Genomic DNA, 8,954 nt, shown 5'->3' on the forward strand with positions numbered 1-8,954 from the left:
ATGCCCCAGATCCATATGTTGTTGTAATGATGTAAGGACCAAGCCAATTTGGTTTGAACTTGCCCTTCTTCTCTCTATCTTGCTGATTTTTGGGATTTTCTCTAAGAACTAAGTCACCTACCTCAAATGTGTGAGGCTTGACTTTATGATTGTAGCTGCATTGTTCTTTGATTGAATGATGTGTATCTCGAGTGACTGTCTTCCTTGATGAAGGAACTGAGATAGAATTACTAGTGTGTGGACTATGTAGGCCCATATGTGTGTCACCTAAAGAAGTTTGGGCACCCCTGATAACAAATTCCTTCAAGGAAGCTCCATTAAAGGTCCATGATATATCGTCAAAAGGGAAAGGATGTGTAGAACAAGTGGATGAGTTATGAAGGCTTATGATTGCGAAAAAAGGTAAAAGTAGGATAGCATGATGGAGACTTAGGATCAACAAGTATGCTTTTTGACTTGAAATTTTAGAATTTTTGCCCCCAGTTATTTTGATATTAGGGGAGATCATCTCTTGTTCCTTTTCTTTCATAGGATTTTTATCCTTGACCTTGATTTTTTCAGAGTCCAATAGCTTTTGATTTTGATTTGTACTAAAGGACTTTTCTTTATTTTTGACTTTTAGATTTTTCTTTTCAAGGCTTGATTTTTGATCCCCAATGAGTAAGGGTTTTTGTAATTCTTGTTGATCCAAGTCTGGAAGTGGAGTGGAAATGGAATGAATGGATGAAATGGTAAGGCAATGTGAGTTCTCAAGAGGTCTGGCGATACGCTCAATAGATTCTTCACTGGAACCGCTCTTAGGACTATTGATATCAACAGTTGCTTGCACCACTAGAGGAGATTTGCATTTAGACTTAGTAGCCACAACACTAGGTGGTTCACACCCAATTCCTTGGCCTTGCATACTGCTTATAGATGGTTCCTATTGACTGAATGTCTTAAGAGATAGTGGGAGTTGATCAACATGAAAGATATACTCACCACATCCCATGTCTTTAATCTTGAACTTTTCTTTTAACTCTGCTTGTTTTGATGTAGAAGCTTTCAAGGATTCAAGATCCACATATGTTGAAGATGGAATAGCTTCTCAATTGACTGGGATTGTTATTTCTGATCGAGGTTGCAGATTGTTGCAATATATGAATGGATTTGGGTCAGCTTTGATAGTCACTTCAACTCCATTGTGTGGAAACTTTATACATCGATGATATGTAGATGGAACAGCTCTCATTTTATGAATCCATGGGCGTCCCAGCAATATGTTGTATGTGAGATCCAGGTCTAGGACTTGACAAACCACATCCTTTGTAACTGGACCAACTCTGAGAGGTAAGGTGACTGTACCCTTGGATGAATGCTCTTCATCATCATATGCTTTGATAGTAATTTTGTTTGTAGAATTCATAGCTTTGTCAGAATATCCAAATTGTTTAATAGTGCTCAATGTACAAATGTTTAGACCAGCTCCTCCATCTATCAGGACTCGTTTTATTCGATGTTTGTGTATGAAGGCTTCAATGTGCAATGGTGCATTATGTGGTTGGCTCATGAAGGCATTGTCGGCTTCTGTGAATGTAAGGGAATGTGGAATGGAAAGGTACCCCACCATGGCTTGAAACTGGTCCACATTCAGATTAGTAGGAATGATAGTGTCTCTCAAGATCTTGTCAAGAATGGATTTATGTGCAGGGGATATGCGCAAGAGCTCAAGGATGGAGATGAGCGCGGGTGTCTTCTCTAACTGTTCTACAAGGTCGTACTCAAGTTTGGCTGATGAAGAAGTGGTATTTTTAGTTGGAGCACCTTGCAAAGTGAATTTACCTTGGTGGGTTGTGACATGACATTCAGAGGTAGGGTTGGAAGAAGATCCAACACCTTTTAGGACAATCTTGGGTCTCCGGGTAGAATTCTCAGGGGTTTTGTCCTTGATGATAATAGTAGAGACATAGTTGTCCATCGAAATGTGATTGATAGTTGAATCATAGTTATAGGTTGCTCTGGTATAGTTGGTTTGGTCATCTATGGCTTTAGCTTTTCCCTTGTCATGTTTTGGGAATGGTTCCTTAAACATCTCATGTTCTTGATTGGATGAGTGCCCTTCAATCTCAATGTCACCCCTATCAATGAGATCTTGTATGATGTTCTTCAGTCGATGGCAATTTCCTATCTTATGACCCTTGCTCTTATGAAATTCACAATATTCATCATCATTCCACCAATTTGGTTTAACCTTTGGTTCATATGGAGGAAAATCTGGAATAGTGATTACCTTGTTTGCCACTAGCTTTTTGAAAACTAACTCAAGTGGTTCTCCCAATGGAGTGTACTTCCTTCATGATTTGGAAGTTGTTTGAGTATTCACTTGATTGTTTGTAGAGATTGATCCCGAAAAAATGATTTTGGGTCACACTGTATTGGCATCAACAACACCATCATTGACTATGTTCTTGTTTTTATTCCAAAATCTTGGCTTGTCTTTTCCTTGAATATCTTAATGACTCCTTGTTCAATTAGGACCTTTTCTGTCACTAAGCCTTTTTCAATGACATCCTTGAAGGTGGACAAACAAGCTTTCATTAAGTCATAGCTAGTGCCTTTGTTAACATTTTGGGTGAACATCTCTACCATTTGTTTTTGTAGAATTTCACAAGAGCATCTGCTGGCTAGATTCCTCCATCTTTGTAAAAATGATGCAAAAGACTCTCCCTCTTTTTGCTTGGTGTTGCATAAAGTAGTGACTGATATGTCTGTCTCTATATTGTAGGAGAAATGTTGAATAAATGCCTCTGCTAAGTCACCCCATGACTTAATTCCAAGTGGAAGTTGGGAGAACCATTCCATAGCTTGATTTCCTAGGCTCTGTGGGAATAATCTCATCAAATATGTCTCTTCTGCTACTATCTCAATGCAAGCTATGAAAAACTATCTTATGTGTGCCTTAGGATCCCCTTTTCCTCTGTACTTATCAAACTTAGGTGTCACAAAGTGTGTAGGAAAAGGAGGCATTGGAATGCTCTTGTCAAATGGATAAGGACATATGTCTCTCATTGTGTATGCTGGCTTCGGTGTATTTATGTCCTCCATTTTCTTTTGTAAGTCCCTGATTTGTTGCTCCAAATTGCTCTTAGGTGGAGATCAACTTCTTGGACCATACCCCATGCTTGAGGCACCAATTGGAGGAGGAGCATGTTGCATATATGGATGATATTGATCATACACATGTTCATATGGAGGAGGTCTATAATGATGCTACGTATATGGACCACTTGGTATAGATTCATGTTGAGGAATGAAATATCTATTTTGTCCATGTATACCATACTCTACAGGCATGTCATGTTCTAATGTGTTGCCCCTTAATTTGACATGGGGTTTCCTTGTGTCCAAATTTTGAGCATGCCTTTGAATATCCAATTGCTTTGGTGGTTGATCCTTAGCATTGATATGTGATTGAGCATATTTCTCTACATAAGACTTCCATAATGTTCTGCAAAGGTGAGTATCATATGCTTGACCATGTGTATGTGGGACCTCTAGTTTTTGGAACAAAGATGATGGTGATTCAGGCACAAGATGTGGTCTTCTATTGCCTCCACTATTAGGTCTCCTTTGATCCATGTTGAGGTGAGTTTGTTGCAAAGGTCGATTTTCCATTATTTGAGACATGTCAAAATCATGAGGTATCTTGGTTCCACTTTGTGCCATCATTTGTAAGAAGTATTGTCTATCCCTCCTCATTATTTCCTCAACTAATCGATTGAAATAGGGATCCATAATGGATTCTTCCACATCTATTGAATGTATTGAAAAGTTGTCCATATCATCATTGTGTGTATCATTGTTGTTTGTAGTGTCCATGTTCTCAACATTTGGAATGTTTCTATAGGCATCCATGTCAGGTAATGTAGTATGATCATAATTGAAAAAGATATCATTGTCATACTCATAAGAGCTCATGTTTGCAGACTCTTGAGCCTCTTTAGTTTCTCTCCTAGATTTTTGAAGACGGGTTTCAACCATGAACTAGGTATTGACCAAGATGTGTGAGACTAGATGAAAATGGAAAAGAGTATGGAAGACCAAGAGTTGGATGGAATGTAAATGAATCTGAGGTTTACTTGCAATGTCCAAAGTGTAGGACCAATTATGTATGTAGTAGAGTAGGTGTGACTTCCAAAGAGAGGATAGATTCTCTTGATGAGATAAGTTGACCTTGACTCTAAGTAAGAGCAAATGAGACCCAAAGGTGATAGACCTTGATGAGGGACCACTTAGCAAAATGTTGTTGTATGTAGTGTGTTGACAAAGTATGATGAGGACAAGCAAGTGACCTTTTGACTCAAGTTTAGACAAATGTAAATGTAATGTAAGGTGTAAAGCAACGATGGATCGTGTGAGACCCAAAGATAGGTTGAAAGCTAGATGAAAACCTGGAGAAATAACCTAGGAGGCTCAAGAATTCCAAAACTGACTGTGTTTGTTTGTTGGACTGTAAAAGTTTTTCAATTTTGAACACAGACGTGCCTGTATACTACACAGATGTGATTTCCTGACACAGATGTGGTTTTGTTTAACACAGACGCATTTCTGAGATTTTTTTGTAAATTGCAATGTTGATTCTGGAAACACAAACGCGTTTCTACCCTTCACAGATGCGGTTATATAACACAGACGCTATTATGTCAGACACAGACGCGTTTCTGCAAAATTTGTGCAATTTTTTTTCCAATCTGTGAAGTTGTTTTGTTGTGACCAAAATTGACTATTTGACTATTTTTCATGACAAGAGGACATAGTGTTGGTGAAGACCCAATGTTTGCAAGTGTCTAGACTCAAAATGACTCCAAGAAAAGTGATTTTTTTAATGTATAAATGTTTTGCATACACTTGAAGACACAAAAGACACAATGTTTTGCTGTTTAGTCTTGAATGTTTGAATGTTTAAAATAAGTCAAGCACAATTCTTATGGCTGGCCAAGACAATAGTTATTGATCCCACATGGGGTTTTACCCCCGAGGCTATGTTGTTCAAAGCAGATACTTAGATGCTTGACCTCATTGGCTCCACCCTTGGCACTCACTTCTTGGGTCAGCCAAGCATCAGTCCCCACAAAAACTCCCAGTGGCGAACTTTGTATCTCTACTAAGAACCGTATTTGTGTGGGCCACTACCAGAGGTCCGACCTCCTGCCCCAACAACTAGAAGGATTTGGGCTTCTAAACCAAAAAGGTGCTAGTAAGGGTATCCGCTCATGTGGCCATACATGTAGCACTTTTAGCTCTGTAAATACAGAAGGCTCCTAGCCGATAGGGGTTACACCCTACAACTGATCAAATAAATTTGATCAAACGGGTTTATGGGGAGACATAGTGTTGGTATGAACTAATCAGCACATGTTATTCATAGTTTTCACCATGAATACAGTTATTTATAGTGGTTTGGAAGAAGATGGCTTTTCTTTTGCTACCACTTGGGTCGTTCTCTTCTCACTAGTAGTCCTAATGACCACATGGGAAGACAGGCCCTCTAAAGATTAAACAAAAAGAGCCTATTTCTCAAGACATAAAAGATAATGGTTCAATTTTAGTGCGCCAATTGAAGTGTTTGCTAATCTATGAAAACAAGGCACATAATAAAAATCAAAAACCCTTGCCAAGGTCCTACAACAAAGATCTATCAGTAGTTTGGATTGTTTCAAATGATCACCCCTTCCTGCAAGCACATGAGTTAGGTAAATTTTAAATCCAAAAGACTTTGTGAAAATAGAGGTCTTCAACAAAATGATTTTGCTTTCAAGACAAGCTGCACCAATTTCATTAACTAGATCTAAAAATGTTAGCTCAAAATAAACCAGATCTGAAACATTAAATGACCAAAAATTGAATCAATAAAACCCCAAAAATGAGATCAATGCACACAGACGCGGTTACCCCAGACACAGACGTGACTCTCTGATGTAGACACGCTTCTGCGAGACACAAACATGGCTCCAGAACCCAGACGCGACATTTGGACACAGATGCATCTAAAAACACCACAGACACGACTAAGGAACACAGACGCGGTTTTCAAAATCTGCAAAATAAAATACTGTCCAGGACATAGACATGATTCCAGATATCACAGATGCTGCAAAAAACCAAAAACGCGATCCGAAAGTACACAGGCGCGAAAGTACCAAAATATCATCGAAAATGTCAGATCTGCAACTTCAAAATACAAAATCTACAACAAAATGTTAAATGCAAAAGGGACAAGAGTCCCACCGAGCGTGCCAAAATGTATATGGTGAAAATGGATAACAATAATAACGATATTGAAAGGATAAATGAATTCAACCACAAAACCCTAGCCTAACAACAACAAAGATCCACCATAACATATGAAGATTACCTAAGACAATGCAAATCAAATGAAATCACAAAGATTATACCATCACATGTCCAATAGGGTTTGGATCTCCATTGATCTTGCTTGATATATTTGCTCTCAGATTTTATGTGCACAAGAGCTCAACAAAGAACAGAATGTGGTTGCAAGTAGGATCGCATATGCCAAGTAGTCAAATTGATCAAGTAGTTAGCAGGGGGTTTGATAATGAAGGAAGCATCTCCTTATATACAAGACACAATATGAAATGGATGGATAAGATTGAGAGGTGTAAAAGGAGGTCGGCTATGATTAGAGGGTAGGTAAAAGAAATAATAAAATAATGAAAGGGGTAGGTAGTGTATGAATGAAGAGATGAATGGCATGTGTCATGGGTAGAAAAGGTTAATGAATTAATTAAATAAATAAAGATTTATTTAATTAATAGAAGAAGTGGGATCAATTAAATAAATAAAATATTTATTTAATTTAGGAAAAGGGTAATTTAAATAAATAAATGTATTTATTTAAATGAGAAATAAGGCTAGAAGAGGATAAATGAATTAATTAAATAAATAAAGATTTATTTAATTAATAGAAGAATTAAGCTTAGATAATTAAATAAATAAAATATTTATTTAATTAGACTGGACAATTTTGGGTGTCTACAGATATCAATGGTTAAATTGGAGGAGGTTGGCAAAGGAGGTTGGATTAAAGGGAACACTTAGTGGCAAGTGTCACAAAGGTTCTAGAAGATGTTAGATGAAAGGGGACATGAGGGTAGGTAGAATGGGTTAGGTGGTTAAATGTTAGGAGAATTTGAATTTAGAAATTCATTTAATAAGAAAATGGCTAATTAATTTCAACAACTCATTGATTTGATTTGTTTTAATTAATTAGGAGATTTGGAAGAATGATTTGTGATGGGGAGGAATTAATTAATTTGAATTAATTAATGAAGAAGGATTATTGAGATGAACCTATTTAATAAATCCTTAGATTTATTAATAAGTAGATGAATGGTGGAATTTAATCAAATTGTTGATGAATTTAATTAAATTGGGGAGGGAGATTAATCAAATAATTGCTTATTTAATTAATTATCTTCAGACCATTTTTAGGTGTATACACAATCGATTACCTCAAGACCTTAAAGATGATATTTTTGATTCTTTATACCCTATTCTTGCAAATAAGTGGCAAATTGTTGTTGACAAAGATCAAGAAATTATTGATAATGTATTTATTCAATATTTTCTTGAATTATCTAGAGATGAATTAGTTGCCTTACTTGATAATTACAAAGGAAAGTTTATTTCTAAGGCAAAAAGATTGAAGTTATTAAATGGGAAAGCTCAATCTATTGAAGTTCAAACTCATTAGAAAGCTCAAAATGTTCAAGGGATGCATAAGCATTTAAAGTCTTATAATGATGAGCAAACAGAGCCTGAAGTACGACCGAAAATGGATGAGGAAGAAATAGTGCAAGCTGATATTATCTATCATATCAAGAAGAAGGATGACACTACTTCCCAACCAATGATCTTTGTTGATGACATATAGGATACTATTGATCTATTCGGGAACGTTATTGAACCAGATAAGCTACCACCGGTTATTACGTATTCATAGGTTAATGCAGTGGATATACCAGCAACTCAACCATGTGTGGATATTCCACTCCATCGGTAGAAGATCAGCCAGCGAAATCACAACTCCCCATCGGTTTCACAAGGTACTCAAGAGAAACCCGATGCAAAAGTTGCAGAGAAGTCCTCTGAACAGGAAAAAGAGAAAGAACAAGAGGAAGAGAAAACTAAGAAGGAGAAATCTGTTGAACCAGAAAAGGCATTAGTCAAGCAGCAGAATGATGATGATGATGATGATGACTCATTTGGCATCAAAGGGCCTATAGATGTTGACAATATGAGTGCATTGGAATTATTGGAGATTGCAACTATGATGCAATCTAGAGCATAGAAGAAAAGGCTTAAGGAACAGAGGAAGGAAGCAGAAACCATCCAAACTGTTGTGGAGATTTTGTCAAGTCTTCTATCAAAGATTGCTATAGGGAACTTGTCAAATCCTATTGACAATCTTGGCCAATTGGTTGTTCATGCTTCTGACCAACTCAAGTCCCTTGAGGAAACAGCTCAGACTATGGCTGAGAAAAACTATAGGAAGAAAAGAGGAGAACAAATAATGAAAGATATTGATATAGGGAAATTTGCTTTGTCCCTGAACAAAGATCTTTTGAGAAAAGCTATTGAGACAAGAGGCAAAATTCTAGCCTACACATCTAATGTTTCATTTTTCTATGTTGATTTAGTTAGGAAGCGAACAGAGATAGAATTGGAACTAGAAAAGATATGTAATACCTACATACCTTTACAGGATTCAGTCTTAGCTTTTGGCAAATTTGTTGATGATTTGCAAACTCGATTAGATTTGTATGATTTTGAATAGGCAAAGAGACTTCGATCCCTGAAGGAGTTAAAGAACCTATTGAGACCAAAGGTGGACATCTTGCAACAAGCTTATAAGAATGCAAAAGCGGTTTTAGCTACTCCACAGATGAGTA

Source organism: Cryptomeria japonica, chromosome 10 (genome assembly GCF_030272615.1).
Source record: "Cryptomeria japonica chromosome 10, Sugi_1.0, whole genome shotgun sequence".
Classification (NCBI taxonomy): Eukaryota; Viridiplantae; Streptophyta; class Pinopsida; order Cupressales; family Cupressaceae; genus Cryptomeria; species Cryptomeria japonica.